This window comes from Danio aesculapii, chromosome 25 (assembly GCF_903798145.1).
Source record: "Danio aesculapii chromosome 25, fDanAes4.1, whole genome shotgun sequence".
NCBI classification, from domain to species: Eukaryota; Metazoa; Chordata; class Actinopteri; order Cypriniformes; family Danionidae; genus Danio; species Danio aesculapii.
This window is the reverse complement of record NC_079459.1, coordinates 15,287,778-15,310,651: the sequence shown is the minus strand read 5'-3', so window position 1 is coordinate 15,310,651 and position 22,874 is coordinate 15,287,778. Positions and strand designations below refer to the sequence as shown.

The 22,874-nt window shown below is 34.9% G+C and overlaps 1 long non-coding RNA gene across 3 annotated transcripts; it reads right to left on the bottom strand.

Moving 5' to 3' along the window:
• Positions 1-756: 756 nt before the first annotated feature.
• Positions 757-21,526, bottom strand: LOC130219098 (uncharacterized). 3 transcript variants are annotated; one of them, XR_008836031.1, is made up of 6 exons: positions 21,492-21,526; positions 19,760-19,777; positions 14,359-14,454; positions 10,829-10,967; positions 2,696-2,791; positions 757-2,459 (listed from the first exon to the last, which is right to left on the bottom strand). It is a non-coding gene; the product is annotated as an uncharacterized LOC130219098 (long non-coding RNA). The 3 variants fall into 3 exon arrangements; XR_008836029.1 differs by lacking the exon at positions 21,492-21,526 and adding an exon at positions 20,019-20,637; XR_008836032.1 differs by lacking the exon at positions 21,492-21,526 and adding an exon at positions 20,019-20,637 and having other exon boundaries at positions 14,359-14,451.
• Positions 21,527-22,874: the final 1,348 nt, after the last annotated feature.

Here is a 22,874-nt window from a genome sequence, read left to right as displayed (position 1 = left end):
ATCTTAGACGCCCTAAGTAGCCAAGACGGCCTGGACATTTTATTTTATGTAAACACGCTTTAAATTCAAACGGTGAACAGCATTATTCCGAATGAACTACAAATACCACACGGAGCCGCGCGCAAATATCGCGAGAACTCTCGGCGAGAGCAAGAAGGAAGACGGGACGGTTATGTAAACACATAGGCACGTAGTAGGTATGCAGCTGAGCAACCTGTGAAATTACAGCGTAAACTGTTGTGAAACACATTTTTAATCAACTTACACATCTATGCAGGTACGGAAGCGATACTCGAGTCATTAAGACTTGTGTCAGTCAAAAGTTGTCCTCCTTTTTTCCTCGTGTCTAGCTTGTCAGTTTAACATTCACTACACAGACTGGATCACTCCAACACATCCACGTTCACTGTCGCCATTCAGTTTACTCACGACCCGAAATTTAACCTAAAATATAAGCTCACCGATTTGCGTACAATTCAAGCAACGCGTGAAACATATAAACCACATGCTGGTTAGTAGAGAAAAAACATTGGAGTCGCTATAAAGCAGATTCGTGTCAGTATTTTGAATAGTAAGAAGCTTCTCTCAACGCCTTTCCCTCAAGAGTACTTTTAGTCAATTTTTATATCTGAAAAGCTCTAAACACAAACAAAAATTTTAAATATGTGACTAACTGAGCATTTCCCCACACTTAACAACAGACAAATAAGCAAGCAGACACTAAAATAAAGCCAAACATTTTATTTTCACTCACAAATGACAGAGCATATAAAAACAAGCAGTTTGAGGAGAACATATTTCACATAACATAAATGTGATGAGTACAACAAACCTCATGGAAGGATTTTGCAACGTGCAGGCACTTTAATAACACCCTATTTAATCATCTGTACATTATTCACACAGCTTAAGTTACACAATAAAACAGCTAAATATTTTGTCAAGGTCGCATGTTAGTATAATAAAGCCCACTATAAAAAAAATCATACAAATACACAGAAGTACAGAACCCACACGTTACGTTCGTACATTGTCCACACTGCAGCAACCACATGCAACTCATGTTACTTAATTCAGCTCAAATCTTCAAACACATTTAGAGCTTTATTATCTAAAAACAGATAAGCAGATAAATCGTATAATTATATATAACAACAACACATATTCAGCTTCACAGTGCACTGGGTTGGTTTTTATTGTGGTAGCTACTATAATAAAATAATCTGGTAATAAAATAATGCAAAATTTAGATTATTTACTACATTCATCTTTTTTGTAGCAAATCTCAAAACATTCTTGTCGACAGTCCCCCTTCTCTCTCTCCCTCACACACTCACACATACACACGTATCGTCTCACTCTTTTAAGTAACACATTACACATTCCAGCTTTCAGTCTTCAACGCTCATTGATCTACATCAGAAATCCTAACACAAACTCAATCTTTAATAATCGTTGTTTAATTTCAAATATGCTCCCTTTTCTTTCCCCTGCACCCTTTTGACCTCTTATCACTAATGTTTCACATTTATTAAAACACTCCAAATGCGTCCTAAAACTATTGATGCAGTATATCACATATACACAATATAATAAACATATCTAGCGAAAGAACAAGTTTTAAAAGCATTATATTTACGCCTAAGTTCATTTAGGCCACGTGTGGTACGTCAGGAGCAGCGCGTTTCAGCACCACGTGCAGTGGACAGCGAACGCATGACAGCACAAATCCTCCGTTCAAACTTCTGAAGCTTAAATCAACACGTTAAACAAACTCTTAGGACGCCATAAACATGCAGCCTTCACAATTATAAAAAGCACAAGCCTAAAAAGCTGGCGCCTGTAATGTTCATACATTTCTACATACACTTCTACAGACGCAGCCACGCAGACGTCTCTGCGCTCGTTTTACGCACACGTTCTTATTTCTTAAGTCACAACAAATGCATTTCAATCTACATATAAGTCATTATTTAATAAGAACAAATAATATTACATATAATATTAACTTCTGCAGGTTATTATAACAACAAAACTCAACACAAAGTGCTCACGTGCGTCTCGTCTGCACATTTACTTATTAATATTTTCATCTGTGATTTTTATCTATATCTATAATTAGCCTTAATTTAATATATATCTATATATTATTATTATTATATTTTTTTTCTTAGTCTTAGCTGTTAATACGTTATCATTTTCATATTATCTGATGTCTCATGCAGTTCAAAGCTTACACGTTACAGACGTCTGCATATGTGGCATAAATACAAATCCAGTTGATTTATTAAAAAGCTCACCAAGTACAGACAAATATTGCAAATACCTGACAGTGTTATCTTGCTCCTATAAAGTAAATCAACTTGCTGAATATCCATTTACAGGTGGGAAAAAAGCTGTCCAACAGACGTTGAGCTTGTGCGCAGGATCCCAGGTAAATATTTCCCAGATTTTTCATCCTGTGGAGTGGAAAAATAAAATACGTATTAAAATTTAGACTCTGCATTATCTAAACAAAATATAATAGATATTTTAGGGTTTTAATCCTCACTAAAGCACGTTTCAGCAGTTTATGGTATTTTTATAAGGTGAAAGCTTATTAATCATATTTATAACATTTATTTAGGCTTGTCAGCTTGACGTAGTCCCATTAGTGAGTTAAAAAAAATACAGACACTGAGAAAACTTTACATACCTTATTATTTTCTCCTCTCACATGTGAAGCTTCTGCTTCAGATGACCAACCATATATTCTCCTCACTGTATCCTCACGGCTGAGGCCTTTGCCATGCTAGACAGGACATAAAATACACAAAACTGATGGAAATTTCTGATTTCACATGATAGCGGTGATTTGAAAGCATTTACAACAATGTTATATTTTTAAGGCCGTTCTCTTTTACATTATATATATATATATATATATATATGTATATAAATTCATGCTTTTTACAAAGCCTCACACACACACACATGCAGCACAAAAACAAAGATGTCATGTTTTAATGCCCCATTATTGTCTATCTCATGAAATATCATATTGATGAATATTAATAATATTTGTATAGATGCTAGCTTAAAACAGACAATTTCATACATTCCATGCCAGTCCTGCTTGCTTAAACATCTACAATATGTATTCTGTCAGAATTTAATGTTTTGTACAGAAAAACAGCTGTAATATATACAAATTCACCATATATTTATGTCATGTAGATTTTATATCATAAAAAAGCTCAAATGTAGCCCACATAATTTTAAAGTACATCGCTTTTCATTTTAAACACACCAAAACCTTAGATATAAACGAGCATCCAATATTCACACAAATCCAGACTGAAACAAAGGATTTTAATGAAAGAAATACAAAATCTAAATGTTACTAATTGATTTTGAAACTTAAAATTAAATAAAAGAAAGCGTTATCTGTTAAAATATAGCACAAGTATTTTTAAACAATGCATTCTGATACTTCGTACTATATAAATGCAGGTATTAGGCCCGTCTGTCCTGCCGTCTTTTTCTCAAAGCTCTCGCATACGTTCCACAACCTCTCGGCCATGTGCTCACTAACGTACACACAACACTAACCCTCCACATGTGTTTATACAATAAAACACTGATCTTTCATCCGTATTCATGCACACATTCACACATACACACCCATTTTAACACAAAGCGAATTTAAGGCCTCCAAATAATCACACAAAGCCTTTGCAACACAGACACACACATTGCTATGCACCCTCTTAGGTACGTACAGATAAGCACATGCTTGTGTAGTTAATATAGTATTTTTGACACACACGCACTCATACGTACGTTCATATTCACAACATTTTGCACACAAACACACACACACACACACACACACACACACACACAGAGAAAGAGGCTTTGTGATAATGCAAAGCTTTCTCATACACACTCACACAAACACATTAGGTGTTTTTTTTTTACATACAAGCATCTTATATGTCATAAAAAACACAAAAAAATGGATATGCTTTACACTCATTTTCTAACACACACATGCACACACATGTATACATATATCTGCACACATGCCCTTAGAGTACGTACAAGATTTTGCAAATGCACACACACGCAGTAAAATAATAATACAAAGCATTTATTACACTACTTTAGACTCACTCACTCATACGTACGTTCATATTCACAACATTTCGCACACACACACATACACACACGCGCTTAGAGAGAGATTTTGTGATGATGCGAAGCTTTCTGATACACATACGCATTCTGCATTTTTTATATGCAAACATTACACACATAAAAAAACACAAAACATGGACATGATTTATCTTCTAACACACATATACACGCACATCTTTACATACGTCTGTTCACAGGCTCTTACAGTACGTACAAGGTGCAAACATGAACACACACACACCGACAGTAAAATAATAATACAAAGCATTTAATACATTTCTTTAGACACTCACTCATACAGACGTTCATATTCACAACATTTCGCACACAAACACACACACACACACAGACACAAACAGATTTAGTGATGATGTAAAGCTTTCTGATACACACACACATGTATTTTTTCATATGCAAACATCACACACATCATAGAAACACAAAAATGGACATGATTTGCACACATTTTCTAACACACACAGATACACACACATATCTATACATAGATCTGCGCATACGCTCTTACTGTACGTACAAGATTTAGCAAACACACATGCACAGAGAGAGGTTTAGTTATGATGTAATGCATTCAGACACACACACACACACACACATTCTGTACTTTTTCATATGCAAACATCACACACATCATAAAAACACAAAATGGACATGATTTACAGACATTTTCTAACACACACAGATACACACATCTCTATACATATATGTATGTATATGTATGTAATGAAAAACACCAAAAATGGACATACGTTGCTCAAATTTTCTAATACATACAAACACACACATATATACATCTGCGCACATGCTCTTACAGTACGTACAAGAGTTTTGAACACACAAACACACTGTAAAATAATAATGCAACCCATTTAGTGCAGTACTTTGAACACACACTCATACGTACGTTCATATATGCAACATTTTGCAACACAAACACACACAGTGGGAGGCTTTGTGATGCAAAGCTTTCTGATACACACACACGCATTCATTATTCTTTCATATGCAAGCATCACACGTCATAAAAAACACAAAAATGGACATGCTTTACACACATTTTCTAACACACACACACACATTGTAAAATATTAATGCAAAGCATTTAATACATTACTATAGACACTCACTCACATATACATTTTGGGATGATGTAATGCTTTCTGATACACAAACACACACACACACACACACAAACACACACATTAGGTATTTTTTCATAGGCAAACATCGCACATGTATTAAAAAACACCAAAAATGGACATTCTTTACACTCATTTTCTAAAACACACAGACAAAAACACGCATACACACCAACACACACATCTATACATATATTACTGAGCAGATGCTCTTATAGTACGTACAAGAGGTTTGCAAACACACACAAACACACTGTAAAGTAATAAAACAATCCATTTAGTACAGTACTTTAGACACACTCACTCATACGTTGTTCATATATGCAACATTTTCCAACACAAGCACACACACTCACACACACATTCAGTATTTTTTCATATGCAAACATTGGACGTCATAAAAAAACACAATGTGTCACAAAAACACACACACACATCTATACATATCTGTGCACATGCTCTTACAGTACGTACAAGATCTTTCAAGCACACACACATTGTAAAACAATAATACAAAGCATTTAAGTCACACTAACACGTACACACTCCTGTGCATTCATAATAATGTGCACATTAATGTGTGTATATGACATATTCTTATTGTGTATCATTTGCACAAGTTATGCACACAATAAATATGATTAAAATATGGCTATGATGCATCCTCGCACACTTTAACACTGACGCACACACACACACACACACACACACACACACACACATACACATTCCTTATTCTGGAACATATGTAGGCACACCATACATTTCAATGGCATATTTGCACATTTAACACACACATACACACACATCAAAATGTTATGTTTCACACACGCTCACAATTGAAACTATTTAAGAAAATGTACATGCTTTCAAATGCATTCTTGTAAATACACAATCTTAACACACACATACACACTCTCTTATTATACTGACAAAACACACATCTGATGTTGCATTCTCAGACTCATGCACACACACACACACACACACACACACACACACACGCACGCACACACACATATGTGAACCTAATTAAAGAATTCTAACTATTACACACATTCCCAGTGCATTTTCTGTGGGTACACAAACATATCACAAAAGTAACACATCTCACAGTTATATGTGGACACAGGATACACACACACACACACACGCACACACACACACACACATGCACACTCAAAGAGAGATTTGGACTGCACAATGAAAATCTGCTCATGACAGATGATGTCAAATATGCTCAATTATGTTTCCTAAGACCCCCATGATTCTCTGAATACATAAAGACTAATGAAAGACTGTGCAGATATTTGACATATTACACTAAATATATCATATACAGGTTATCGATATCAAAACAAACACAGACGGATGACATTTAACATTTAAACAGCATCCTGAAACCTGTAAATCTATGTCTAAATCTATATACTTACATATATATATATATATATATATATATATATATATATATATATATATATATATATATATATATATATATATATATATATATATAACATGTATTTTATATATATATATATATATAACATGTATTTTATATATATATATATATATATATATATATATATATATATATATATATATATATATATATATATATATATATATATATATAACATGTATTTTATATATAAAACCTTAAAGTTCTATAGTTTTCTAGAGTATCAAGTGGCTTCTGGCTATCTGAGGTTGTGTTTGATGTATTTATACAGGGGTTTGCTGACATTACATTTCATACAAACACAATGCACACCCAAAACGAGCAAAAAAAAACCCAAGAATAATTAAAGAAGAAAACAAGACATGCAATCTAATCCAAACACTCGTGTGATCGCTTAAAATGTGCATAAAACCTCAAAATCTCAGGTGAAACTGAGGGACGGTCCAGATTAGTTCACCGGTTTCTGCAGATTTCATTTTTTTTTGTCAACTACAGATTATTTATCATTAATATAATACTCTTATATTCAAAAAGAAACAGTTTGATACAAAATAAAAAACATCTTTTATGGTCACTTTTGTTTCTGTGTCCATGTAATGGCAAAAATTTGTGTTATCTATAACTAATCCATTCTGTAAATTTCTCGGTTTTTAATACATTTCAAGATTGTTGTTTTAAAGAATGTAGTCAAAATAGTTATACATTTATTTATGTAAAGATAAATTATTCTTGTCAGCAAGACTGCTATAATATAATAAGCATTTCTCTTTGTACGTCGTCATCACCAAACCCTTAAATACAAAATTTGCATCAAATGTATGTACATTTAGACTTAAAATGTTATAATTAGACAAAGTAGTACGTAAAAATATAACTCATTTACTTAAAACTGTCTGCATTCTGATATTTTGCACTATATAATAGTGTATATGTCTTTGACTCATCTGTCCTGCCGTCTCTCTCATATATCTCACAACCTCTTAGCCATGTGCTCTTATAACGTACACACACAAATAAATCTCCACATGTGCCTGTATAATCACACAAATAATACACACATGTTCTATGCATATTTACACATACATTCACTTATACAAACTCAAATATGCATCCTTTCACCGTTTCTACATGTTTTAGGTTTTCATCAACAACAACTTACATATAATTAGTAAAAAAATCTATATTATTTGGTTTATATTTTTAAATGTAACGTTAGTATATAATATTAGTTATTAGTTTTTGTATTAATGAACGCTTTGATTTGTTTTATTACAAGATAAGATACCTATTTTAATGTCAGTTAAAAGTACAGCTTGTGTAAAAACTATTACATTACATTCTTTTCAGTTTTTATATATGTGTAATGTGTTTTATTAGTGTATAATGAGCATTTCTCTCCGAATGTCGTCATCAACAAAACCTTGAATACAAAATTAGCATCTATATATAAAATATTAAAATAAACTATTCAAATATTTTAATTAGACAGTGTAGTAAGTCAAAATATAACTCATTTACTTTAAACTGTCTGCATTCTGATATTTTGCACTATATAATACTGTATATGTCTTTGGCTCCTCTGTCTTGCCGTCTCTCTCATTCGTGTCACAACCTCTCAGCCATGAGCTCCATAATGTACACACACACAACTAACCCTCCGCATGTGCCTGTATAATCACACAAATAATACACACATAATCTGTTCATATTTACACACGCATTCACTTATAGAAACTCATATATGCATCCTTTCACCGTTTCTACATGTTTTAGGTTTTTATCAACAACAACTTACACATTGTTAGTAGAAATCTATATTATTATTATTATTTTTTAAATGTAACATTAGTATATAATATTAGTTATTAGTTTTTGTATTAATGAACGCTTTAATTTGTTTTATTACATGTTTAAACACATTTCTACATGTTTTAGGTTTTCATCAACAACAACTTGCGTATTATTAGTAGAAATGTATGTTATTTGATCTATATTTTTAATGGAACATGTATTCAATATTAGTTATTAGTTTTTGTTTTAATGAACACTTTGATTTGGTTTATTATAAGATAACATACATATTTTAAGGTCAGTTAAAAGTAAAGATTGTGTAAAACAATTTCATTACATTCTTTTCAGTTTTTATATATGTGTAATGGGTTTTATTAGTGTTAATGATTTCTTCAGCCAATATTTGTTTGTGCCAGATTGATTTACTGATTAATGCAAGTTTTCCTTTTAGAAAATGATCTAGCTGTATGTATATATATATATATATATATATATATATATATATATATATATATATATATATATATATATATATATATATATATATATATATATATATATATATGAGCAATTCCATGCAAATATCAACCTTGCCATGAAAGAAATTAAGTTTTCACCAAAATAGAGAAACTGTTTCTACATTTTTTGTGTAAGCAAGTATTTTACAGTACTTTAAAAATACTCTTAAATGTCTCTGTCAGTGTTTCAAACTATTATATTTGATTTACCAAAATCACACAAGTGGCAATTTCACATCTGTCACATCCATAACAGAAAAGTGTCACATCCATAACAACACTTTTTCCTCATAAATGCAAAAATGTCAAATAAAATAAAAGAAATAATTTTTGTTCTATAGTGAGCCAACTCTTATCCTTTTGATTAGCTTTGGGTTGTGCAGCTTAATTCACAGAATTTCTACAAAGTATGTTGTATACTGTAAACTCACAAACTTTTTTTGTCACATCCATAACGCATGTTTATTTTCCTCATTTAAAATATAAAAAATGTTTACAGATTGATATTTTTCAGATTCCATAACTCTCTGGTTAGTTGTTTTAGAAAATATAAACAGATGTTTCAATATAATGTTAATGTATACTTTCTATGTGAATTTATGTTTTGAGTTTTTACTGCAAATGTCACGTGTGTGTATGTATATAGAGTATGTAGTCAGCAAGACTGCATTAATGTAAATATAAATATATTATAAAATAATACATGTTTATCTCTGTACATCGTTGACTGCTTATGTGTAATTGAAGATGTACTTTCTCCACGTCACTATGAAATCATAATTGATATTGAAATGACTATTGAATATTGAAAGACTATATAAATATATATACTATGGAACGAATAGAACCTTTATTTACTTTTTAATTCTATTTTTAAACATAATCTAGATTTTTTTCCTCTTTTTAAAGATATTTCAGCTGAATTTGTGCTATGAAATTAGTATTTTTGCATAATTTACTTTCCACAGGTGATTTTTTTTGACATTCTACATTGTAAAAAAACTAAATATTATCTGTAACACTTTATTTTTGATGGTGGTCCATTTAAATATCAGTAGACTGTCTGCTTAATATCTGCTGATACTGCTCCTTCAACAGACATTTAACTGACTATAAGAAATGTCAACTTACACTACTGTTAGGTTGGGGTTAGGGTTAAAGTTAATCTAATCAGAATTAGTTGGCATGTAGATGCAATGTAACTTAAATTTAACAAATGGACTATCAAAATAAAGTGTGACCATATTATAAGTCATGACAACATATATTTTTATGTCAGCTATAACTTATTAGAATAAGTGAATATTATTTTTTTTATGTTCTACAATCAGTTTTAAATCAGTCTTATATAATTTAAGTTAAAGCAACTCATAATGTTAGCTTGATTCAACTTAAAATTTAACCACTCTGTTTTTTTGTGTGCACTCATAAACAAAATCTATTTTCTTATCAATTGTTGTATCCTAGACATTAAACTGCTTCCCAGATTTTTAGCATTAACTATAGTTTGTTTCATAATGACAAATGTGTTTCTTGAACCACACATTTGATCAGTCAAGATTTGCAAGTTGCTGAGTTTCACCCATCAGCGAGGGTTAAAGTGTCAATGGATGCCACGGTACAGAAAGCATGTTTTGCATTACAACTGATTCAAGTGTGCATCACTCCCATAATTCTCAATAGATGTATTTGGGGTCTAAATAGGTGTCGGTTGATACCTCGTTTGTCGGTCAACTCCCGCTTTTTTCTCCGTCAGCTTGCATTCCGCTCAGCCGTCTTTCTCTTTCCTTGAGGAGTGCAGTCAGTTCAGATTCACATCCTGCTTTTTGCTTTGACGTTAAGTCAGCAGCAGATTTTCTACAAATAAGAGACACATAAAATGACCAAGAAATCCCACAAATTTGCAGATATGTTGATTTTAATATTTTAGATTCATCTGCAACTAAATTCGTACATTCATACAAATAGTCCAGATCTTTCATACATTTCATTCAAGCATTGTATTTAAATCTATATGGTTGCTTGTGAAATACTACTAGATATACTTGACATCTAGGGTGTTTTTTGAGTTTTTTCTTCTAAAAAACTGTTTAAATGAATGTATTTTATTGAAATATTCAACTGACCTTTTTTTAAAACAAAATAGCTTGAAGTAAATGAAAACTTAATGAATGTGGCTGTGAAATTTGATCGTTTTATTTATTTTTTTACAGAAAATAATCTAGATATGAGCTAATATTTTTAAAGAAAAGTATTTTTTAGTTAAATTTAGAGTTACTTCAGGTCTAATTCAACTTTAAATATATTTATTTTGGCTAAATACTTAAGTTTAATCATAGTAAGGTTTTTAAACAAGAAAAAGCTCAATTTTAGCATATGTAAGCTTATATCTAAACAAAAAGGCATGTTTTTTTTTTTTGTGCTGTTCATTCAAAAGAAGTCTGTTGAAAAATTCAGTCACATTTAAATGTATGTATTTCACCAAAATATAACAGTTTATACATGTCTAAAATACAACAGCTATATGGTTATCCTATATAATAGTTTACACAAACATGAACTATACCTTGGCACTGCTTATGAATCAAGTGTATTAGTTCCGAGCAAAATCATGAATGGATATTTCTGCGACAGAGAGGTCGTGACGGGACCACCCTTTTAGGTACATTTGAACACTCCCCTTTCCTAAAAATTCCAGCCGGATCTGACTCATCCCTCACACCTTCCCTGACTCATCCATGGATGGATAGAGGGAATGTGTGAAAAGAGGGAATAAAGGAACTGAGGACCACATATGGGAACATTCCAAAAGTCTTATTTGTTATTCATTTTGGCATTGTGTTTTTGTGGATTCATTAGAATGACAGTTAAAAATTCAGATGTAGATTTTATATGTAATTTAGCAAAGCCTTTTGACAAATTTTAGAGGATTAAAAACAATTAAATGCAATCTGGTGACACAATGTAAAGAAATGTTCATGAGGAGATTAAATAGTATGTTAAATAATGCAATTCATGAGAACAACATGTAAAAACAAAGTGCTCGAGAAAGATTTTTCATCTTGAGTATTTTGAATTTGAGTATGTAAGTTTTTTGTTTGTAATGATTTTCAATTGTTTTAGGTTTTAAGAACTGATTTGGATTGTGTAAATCAAGAATTTCGACAGGAGATAAAGAAAAAAACTCAAAAGTGTTTAGGGTAAAATACAGAGCTAAACAAAAATACATTTGTTTAAAAAAATAATAAATACAAGAATAAGTTTGCTATAAATCTATCACTGTACAGTAAAGACTTTTCCCCGAGACTTGCATCTTTAATTACCTAAAAACTGAAGAATACTAGGTGACGTCTTTTGCTCACCCAGCTAATCAATTAATAATTATATAGCTAATTTATTAATGTTTTTAATAATTTTGTGTGTTTGAAATCATTCTGTAAAAAAAGAGGCACATGAAAACACATCTAGCCGTCAGTAAAGTCTCTCTGAGGAAAAAAAAGTACCTACGTGTTGTGCTGGTGAAAGTGTATCTTAAATCTTAGACTATTAGTATAAATAAACGATATATCTGTACCTGCATTTCGTTGCCTTGTACTTGTACATGTGTGATGACAATAAATTGAATCTAATCTAATCTAATCTAATATATATTTTTCAGATGTTATGACAAAAATATTTAGAATATTTATTTTTAAGGTGACAAATCTGCCATTTTGAAGAGATTGTTAATTGAAAACAGCCTGTTGCAGTGGGGTTGAAGTTCATGCTTATACTCACTAAAAATACAATTTCATTTAATGTCAATAAAATGTGTTTTATATTCACAGATAATGTACACAGTAGTTTTATGACTATAGTGCAGTGATGTGTAGCTATTTCCTACAAATTCTGCATTCAAATTCTTTGTTACAGTTTTTTACACTGCATTGTAAAAATATTCTGTTGTTTAGACGTGTAACATTGTTTAAAGACCTAATCAAACTATATTGTTACAAAAATTCTTCATATTTATTATATATATTTATTTATATTGGGGTCGTCCATACTATCCGGCCTGTTTTAATACAATCTCCCAGTCTGCCAGTGATAAATATTTTATGATACATTATATATATTTTTTATATGTAAAAAATAATTAACCTAATTGATCACTCACATTTTGTACTTGATTCTAAATTAAACTCCAATGCACCGAACTCTCTAAATACTCCTGCATCTCACACACTGAAAAAAATGAATCTGCAAAATTGTTGCAAACAATTTATATGGGTTGAATTTAAACAAACGAATAAAATCTAGTAATGTTCAGCTTAAAACTGTTTGTTTAAATTTAGCCCAAATAAATTGTTTATAACCACTTAACTTATTAAATCTAAGGAATCATCTTTGAATTTTTTTTTCAGTGCTCGTTACAATCTCTAACTATGCAGAAAACTATTGACAAGCCAATACAAATGTCAAAATTCCCCCATACAAACTTCATTTTTATGTTTTGCTCAACATGATTCTTCACACACATTTTGTGCTCATTTTGCCATGCAGGTCTACGTAATGTACACTAATGAAATAGCAGTGAAAGCTACTGTAGGGCATATACACACAATCTACCAAACATCCTTCTGTCATACATAAGAATATATATATGTTTAAAACTTCAAACTGTTCAAAACTTATTTGCAAACAGATTTGAGGTGTGTGTGTGAGAGAGAGAGAGAGTGTGTGTGTGTACTTGATTGTACCTCTGCACGTAGCAAAAACATTTCTACCAGTAAGAATATTGTTGCACTACTGTTTGTTATAACAATACATTTTATATTATATTTAGCATGAATGTATAAACTACAAACACAACCATTGATCATGTTTACTTAGGAGAAAAAGACAAGCTGTATTGACCATAAGCAAGACAATTCTGTGTAACCTTATCTATCAAAACATATAATTCTCAAAACTTAACACTTAAAAATGTGCACGTAATAGTCATAAAAAACACACTATAGAAACCGCCACACCCACTTCTCAGGCTCTCAGGCTGTTTTACTGACTAGACGCCACACACGCGTTGATTCAAACAGTTGGACGGGAATAATAATAACAAAGAAAAGCCTTTCTTTCATAACCTTGTAATACTGACAAGAAATTGACATTTTTTAAATGAAATAGTCCCTTTTGCGGTTTCAAACGTTTACTGGCAGACGTTCCCTCAAAAAGAGGCCTCTCTCGCAAGAGGTGTAAAGAATGAACTTACGAAGACAGTGACGTCACCCTTCACTCAGGGATCGTTCGGTGACTCGAGCCGTTCATTTTTCAGCTCCTGTACTTGATCCATTGAAGTTTCGCCCTGCTTTACACACAAACACAAGATCACAAAACTGTACATAAATAACAGGGTTAACCTATAAACAACGCCTTAACGTCTTTTTACATGGGCACAAAGTATGTTTGGTGATGAACGACTTCTGTGGGATAGTTGATAATGTGAGGAAAAAAAGTAAAAGCATGGAAAAGCCCCTCGAAGCTGCATTATGGCATTAAATCAACATAAAAACACTTATTGTGCACTTTTCAAACAAGGTTTCATTCGTAAAGCAGGAGAAAATAATGTATTCATGTTAGATTCTAAGAAACTAAAGTTACGTATACACGCACGTCACGGAAAGTTTAATAGAATTCGACGCTACAAAAAATCATACAGATAAATAAACCCTGTATGAAAACTCACTAGTAAACTTTAAAGGTTTAGAATAATTGCAAGCCTGATATTTTATTTTAGAATAGTTTATTTAACTTTTTACTACGCTGAGTGCAGTTATTCGTGCCGAAGACGAGAAGAAAAGACGTGAAATATATTTGTAGAAATTAAATTGATGGGAAAAATGCTATTTTGTTAAATTAATCAAACTTTTTCCACGGTGCTCGTACTTGACGTACACTGTAAAAATTGTGGTTGCCTGGTAGCTGAATCAAATTAACCTTATGAGTTCATAGAACTTTTATTATGTTAAACGGACTTTGTAAAACAGCTTACGTAACTTATAAAATTAAGTTAGAACTTAGTTTAATACGTTACAATGACCTAAAAACCCATGCTGTCATGAATGATTGTTCATATATTTTTTTACAGTGTAGATGCTTCCCCTTAGCAGCTTTTTTTGCAATGTTATCACTCTTCTAACTCTTTAACTAAATTATCACACTTCTCTTCTATTTTATCTTGAATTCTTGCAGACAAATATGTTATAATAATATAAATGTATTGGGTCACCAAACTGCACGTTTTTTTTAGATCCGAACACCTGTAAATCAACCTTCCGTCTCCGCTGCTCACTTCACCTCTTTCGTGAGCATCCAATTATTAAAAATACTCCAAAAACGAGCTCTTGGCTTATTACATGTTACAGTTTAGATAGCATAAACATGCTGTAAAGCTTTGCCACAACTTCTAACTCGTTTTATTGAAGTGTGTACAACTTTTTTTCAGGAATTCATGCTTAGCAGAAAGACAATCTATAGAGCAAAATATATACAGTTTACTCACAACCTTTATCAAGAGGAGCTCGTCTCAATGTTTTAATTGCTCTAATTTCATAGCTAAATAATCGATCTTTGTTACAATGCAATAATGTGTGAAGGAACACACACGCACACACGAATGAGATAGAATTATTGTTAGTCCGACCTGAAGGAATTTGGGGTTGTCGTCACTAAGGGACTTTGGAGCCTTTCCCCAAATACTGTAGCATATAATGGGGGCATTCGTATTTGCACTTCCTCTCGCATATATAGGACAAGGGACAGGTGAGTGTCACCGAAAACGGGAAATGACTTATGAGGTACTTGGGGGACCTGACTTGAAGATTGTAGTGACACAGATCACGTCACTTCTCAGCTGTTGTGAATTTCTCAATGGACTCGCTATCTGCATGGCACAAAAACTTTATCGCCCAATGTGTCTACATGTCATGGGTGTGCGTAGGTGTGTCATATTTCATCGAGGTAGCATGTGTGTGTGTGAGAGAGAACGAGTATGTGTTTGTCAAGAAGGAGAGAGATTAATTATAAGAAAAGAAAGCGAGGAGGTTGGGTGAAACCTTGTTGTCTTTGGGCACCTTACGGTGACGTGTTTTCTCTCTCTCTCTCTCTCTCTCACACACACACACACACACACACACACACACACACACACACACACACACACACACACACACACACACACACACACACAGGCACTTTGTCAATGGGTTGATATTTTAATTTTAAACCTGTGTGCGGCAGGTTTATAAATCTTATATGTTATTGCGAACAGGGTGGGGTCATTTCAACAATGTTTGGCTTTGCACACTAACGAGGTGCCCCGAATGGACCACTGTGTTTCCCCCCCACGTGCAAACTGGGAGTCTCGTTGGTGGAACTGTGGATTTGTTTGGGTGACTTTTTGCAATCGTAATAAGGACAGCAAATATTCTGGCATTGGAGACGCCAGATAACTCTCGATAGGGAGGGAGGTTAGACTTTGAGGACGCAAGTGGGAGAGAAGTTCGGCTTTTACATTTGAGCCGCAATACAGTGATTACATGTTGAAGGGAAAAAAAATAACAAAGTGTTTGTATAAAATAAACACAGTAATAAAATAATATTATTAATAATAATAATGTTAATAATAATAATAATAATGCAAGCATTAATTCCAGGCAGCGTATGGAGCATCAATCGGTGAATGCGCCTTCCGCAAATGCTTTTTGGGGTAAGGGCTTCCCAGCTAGATACTTATGAACAGCAAGCCCAGACCGCAAAAAGATTCGCGAAAGACAAATCGCAGTCTGAAGTCCGTGACATCAAACAGTGACATCCAGGTGGCTTGTGCATGGCTCTGGTTTCCCCAGTCCTATTGTGTCCAGACATCGGGAAAAAGCGAGACAGCGAAGCCCTTTTCCGTGGCTGAACTGTATCCAACTCATTCACATTCTACGAGCATGGGAAGCTTTGAGAGCAGCCAGCATCCAAATGCCTGTATTCTGCGTGCGAGCGCTGTCCGCGGTGCTAAATTCACTCCTTTTCCGTTAGTTTAATTTCGCTGTCTTTTCTCCTTGCTCGTGCGCTGCGATAATGGCATCTAAACAAAGACACACATATGATACAGCGAGCATTCGCCTAGTATGGAATATATCCTCTGGTTCGTGATGCCGTTTAGTGGAGAACTGAGCAGATGAAGCGCTCTTGGTGAGGAGAGAGCAGTCTGTAATCTGCTCGCAATAAATAGAGAGCAGCGAGAGATCTTATTGGCGCAAACAAAAAATCGTCATCCACCAATCGGTTTCTTGCTCATATAGGGACCCCCCTTTTTGAAAAAAAGAGAAACATAGAAAGAAAGAAAGAAAGAAAAAAAGAAAGAAAGAAAGAAAGAAAGAAAGAACGGGGAAACCAAATTGTATCCTAGTTGGCGCAAGTGACCAGAAATATTCCATGTAAAACAATAATAATATATTTTTATTTATATATCAAATAATGCAGTTTTTGTAGCCGAACTAAGTTCGTTTCAAAACGGGTACTACGTCTCTCGCAGTCACACACCATATCGGGGTAGCGTGCAAGTGCATCGTTGCATTTTCATTCAAAACAGGAGATTCGGGGTCGTTTTTAAAACGCAGCACTTTGGAGGCGTCTGTTCATAACGTGCATGTAAAACAAAACAGCACAACGCCAGCACGACACAACAACATGACAGGCTTCTGATTGCATGACCACAGAGAGTTCACTGGCTGATACCACCCAGTGAGGACACGGGGGTCTCTAAACTCTCAGCAGAACATAACAAATTCTATACATGACATCTGACATCGCTTGCAGGCACAACAAAACAAAACAATAGTGCGGAACTAATCTATTGGCATCAGAAGAACGTTACATAAATGTTCTACATCCAACTTTACAACAACGACATTTTGCAAATGCATCAACATCCGTCACAACTTAAGTGAAAATATTAATAATGACATGACAACACAGCACAAGGGGGGGGGGGGGGGGGGGGGGGGTTCTCTGTGATCCATCTGTCATATTTTGGCCATATGCACTCAACCCAGCTGCGGAATGTGACTTCATTTGACTTACCCGTGAAGTTCTTTGGCTCCATCCAAACGATCATTTGTCAAAATTCTCAAGAGTGGTTCTTCATGGAACTATGCAAGAAACTATACGAAGTGGGAGGGTCACGATCTATATCTGGACACCCCCCCCCCCCTCCCTCCTTCTCTCCCTCCCCAGTCTAAATTCATCCAGAACTAAGATCTCCCCCCTCCCTTCCCCTTAATCACTGATGTTCTTCTTGCGCCTTCGTGGTGCAAGGGGAGGTTGAGGTGGCTAGGCAAAAGAGATATGGCTTGAGATGTAACAGGTGTTTAAAAAAATCCCAGATGCCACCATTATGAGGATTTTATTTGGTGGTCGCATCATTTACGGACGTCTCCAGTCAGTCACGATTCTCCCCCTTCTGTCTGCACCGCACAGCGACTGCATCTCCTGACGCAGCCAACGCGCACATATTACTCACTATAGCAGTCACGACTCGGATAAATCCGTGTTTCCACTGAAATTACAACGCCAGTATTGACTTAAGAAGATCTGACTATGTCTGGGATAGATCTAGAGAGCCACTGTGTCTTTGAAAAGGTCAAGGTAATGAGTTTTTTTCTGCAAAGATCCGCGGTCATTCCTGGACTCACTACTCTGGCATGTACGGTTTGAAGTATTTACGCAGATTTAAGTATATTAGTCAGATGTACATTTTGCACATGTAAATGACAAATTGAATCACCCTGATACAATTATTAAGCACGCTGCAGAATTGAATATTTATTAAGAGATGATTGATTAAAACAACACATCATTTTTGCGCAAATGCAACGGGAACGCGTTAGTTCTGGCACAAGACCAGCGTTATAGTCCACAGCAATAGAAAACAGTCGATTGCAGTACTGTATAATGAAAATGACGTGGGCGGAAGAGTAATCCATGTGAATCCGCCTATAGCTACACAGTCTCGAGCGCATCTGATGGAAGTGTTCAAACAACGCACGCGGGAACACGGCACGAAAAATGTCTTAAAACTTAAGCTGCGTTCTGAGAACGTGTGCCGAGTGGCTTCCCTTTAACAGGGCTGACCATTTAAGGGCGATTTTGGATGCACGGAACCCCTTGACGCCACACCAGGGCTTCCCTCGTCGGCTGGTGTTTTTCCTTCTGGTGCGGCGTCTTCCACATATATTTATTAGCCTGTTTTCTTCTCGGTCTTCTTCTTCTTTGATATCTTTAGAAGGATTTGCTTCTTTTTAGTGTTTTCGGCTTCCATTCACACTTTCAGCTTTAGCGAAGAGCCAAAAAACGACTCAACAGCGCCGTCAAACAAAGGAGTTTGGATTTGCCTTTTGCTTGACTTATTTACCATTCGCGAGATTCCTGCTCTGAGGAGAGAGTGGTTTATTTTATGTTGAACAGCAACAAGGCGCCTGTTTGACAAGTGCACAAATGGTTGCATTCTGTTTGATGGAGGGAATGGCACGTTACGTGCATGCAACAAATCGTGCAAAAATAAAAAATAAAATAAATAAAAAATGAAATCGAACCTAAAAACGCAATGATTGTGTACTTACCAGTGCAGCAAGCCCTGGCTGAAAGCAGGGGAAACACAGACATGAGTATACAAGCATCATACGTGACCAAGTCACACAAAAACAACAAGCCAGATGAAAATCAAACACTGCCCTTTATATCTATCGTCAGCAACACGTCCAAGTTTCCCCAGAATCGCACAGCCTTTTTATACAAGTGATACCCTCTGCCTATTTCTGGTACACGATCAAACACTGATGCTATTTTTAGCGCCCAGTAAGAAAAAAAAAACACACTCACAAAGACATCGCTCAGTAGCGTTACGTGGAGTGCATGTAATGTACATTAATTTTGCCTTTCCAACTCCATGCAAAGGTTCCGACTCGCCTCCGATGCATCGCTGCAGTGTTTTTTGTGCTTTCAAACGAACTGCTTCAGTGCCCCTCTCTCACACGGGCTAAATATTTCTTTTTCTCAGCACAAGTTGTCCCCGCTCTCCTCGTCCCTTTATGTCGCTCACCGTCCTCTTTATTATACGCGGTGTGTCTCCATGCAACTTTCGGTTGGAAACTCGCTGCTCATAAAGACGAAAACACGTACGCACGCACTCACTCACACACACACACACACACAGAGAGACACATCCACGGACTCGCGCACAAACAACCCTAATCGGAATATGTTTTGTCTTTAGAGCAGCACACAAACGATAATTAAAGCTTGCAGAATCTCTCTTTTTGAGGGCTGCGTCAGTTACTAGGCATTGACGTCACGTTTAGGTTCTCCCACTTCACAGTCTATGGCTGCTGATTACAACCGTCCCTGTTGTGCTCGCAGACAGCCTCGCGCTAATGAAAATGGCTCGAAGCAAGCAAAGAAAACTGAAAAAACGGACTGAATAGGTGAAAGACGGTTGCAAGTGACCACAGCCCCGGTTGCCGAGAGCGAAACCACTCCTTGCGGTCGCCAGGCATCGTGGAAAAACTCATTCGCCAATGGATGCCGTGGCAGACGCGCGCACCACTAGCCTATTTATGAGCTCGGTTGTCCCGTTAGATGGTTTGCACAAGTCGGGTTTCTTGCACTGCTTAAGCACATCATCTGAAAAAGTTGCAGGGGTTGCCTGGTTCATTTGACTAGGTGTAATTCCAGCTTTTATGTTAAAAAGGCCACGGTAAGGTGTTATTTCAAAAACTGTCGAATTGTAAGGTATGTCACTAAAAGTGAACGTGCAGAACACAAAGTACACTAATTTGACCAGTGCGGTAGAAATATTAGGGGCAAAAAAATAAATAAATAAAAAATTGCGCGTGCTGCCGCACGGTGTCGCCAAGCTCCATTCGAGAGGAGCTAAAACTAGTGGCAGGTTCACGTAAAACTGCTTTTAAACCCTTCCCAAAATAGCACTTCACTTTTTTAGTGGTAGCCTTTTTTAGTGGTAGCTCATTTATTTAAATGCATACATAAATCTGGTTTAATTAGCAACAGCAGATGGGTAAAAATAAAGCGAACTCTTGCGAAATGTGATTCGTGCGTCGCTGTCCGTGGTGCTGAAATTCAGAGTTAAATATCGCGTCAAGCTTTACGCAGTGTTTTCTCGACAGACACGAAGTTAAAATACATTTCACGCACCTCAAGGCTGCTTACATTTGATGAAACTCACGAAATGAGCAGAACCCTGGCCATTTTGTCGCCCTGACATCTTAGCTACAAGTGTGTGAATGAATAGAAGCTCCTATTCATAAAACGACGCGACGTGCAGGATAATCCTACCTTCGCGACTTACGGGATGTTCCGGAGTGTCGTCGGACTCCTGCTACTAAAATGGGAGGATCGTGAATGAGCGGGCGGTGACGAGTCGTGTGTGTGGGGGGAACTGAAAATAGGTAAATATTTAGATCAAGGGTGTAAATAGAACATTTGTCATCATACTTGCCTTAAAATAGGCTACATCAGTGTTCTGCCAAGAGTGCCATAAGTTGCGGCTTTGATCTGACAATGAAGCTGGACGTTTGCACCCTCCGCTAAATCTAAAAATACCTCAATTTCGGCCGTGTGGGCTTGAGCTCTGAGCTTCTCTTCATTTAACCCACCTTGCCTCGGATTTGACAGGGACAGCAGTCTAGAGTCTGTGACTCCAAGAGTTGCAGGCATTTAGTGAAATTCACATAGTCTAGCCAGAGAACATAAATATACAAATTATTAAAATATGAGAATATGATGACTATTATCAACTATTTAATGGATTATGAGATGTATTCTAAACTTATTCAAGTAATTATTAAATAAATATACTGTTCAGCTTGGTTTCAATGATACTACAAACAATAATTGTTAAAATACAATGATTTAACATATAATTTAAACTATTAATATAAATATAAATTGTTCAATATATTTGCTATCTAATTTAATATTTATTATTATTATTAAACTATTAATATATTGTTAATTTCATTTTAGAAATATAATTAAAAAATTAATTTTAAAATGACTTTAATTTTATTTTAATTTTAAAATTAAAATAAAGGTTTAGAGAAATTAGAATTATCAGTGGATTAAATTATTTTTATATTGCTCAGTGCCATTTAAATAATAAATTAATATATAATTAAATGTCTGAGTTTATATTTTGTTTTCAAGTATTATTAAATTATAGCTATATACGTATCTACTTAATGAAATAAAATATAAATACATTAATTAATTCATTTTCTTTTCGGCTTAGTTCCTTTATTAATCTAGGATCGCCACAGCAGAATGAACCGCCAACTTAACCAGCACATGTTTTACACAGCGGATGCCCTTCCAGCTGCAACCCATCTCTGGGAAACATCCACACACACTCATTCACACACATACACGGACAATTTAGCCTACCCAATTTACCTGTACCGCTTTTCTTTGGACTTTAGGGAAACCGGAACACCCGGAGGAAATCCACGCGAACGCCGGGAGAACATGCAAACTCCACACAGAAACACCAAATGACCCTGCCGAGGCTCGAACCAGCGACCTTCTTGCTGTGAGGCGACAGCACTATCTACTGCAATATATACAATTATATTGATAAAATCTATTTAGTGCCATCTCTTTTGTTTATGTTTAGTTATTTTGTGTTAAAATTGCTGAAAAAAACATATTCTTTGCCTTAAA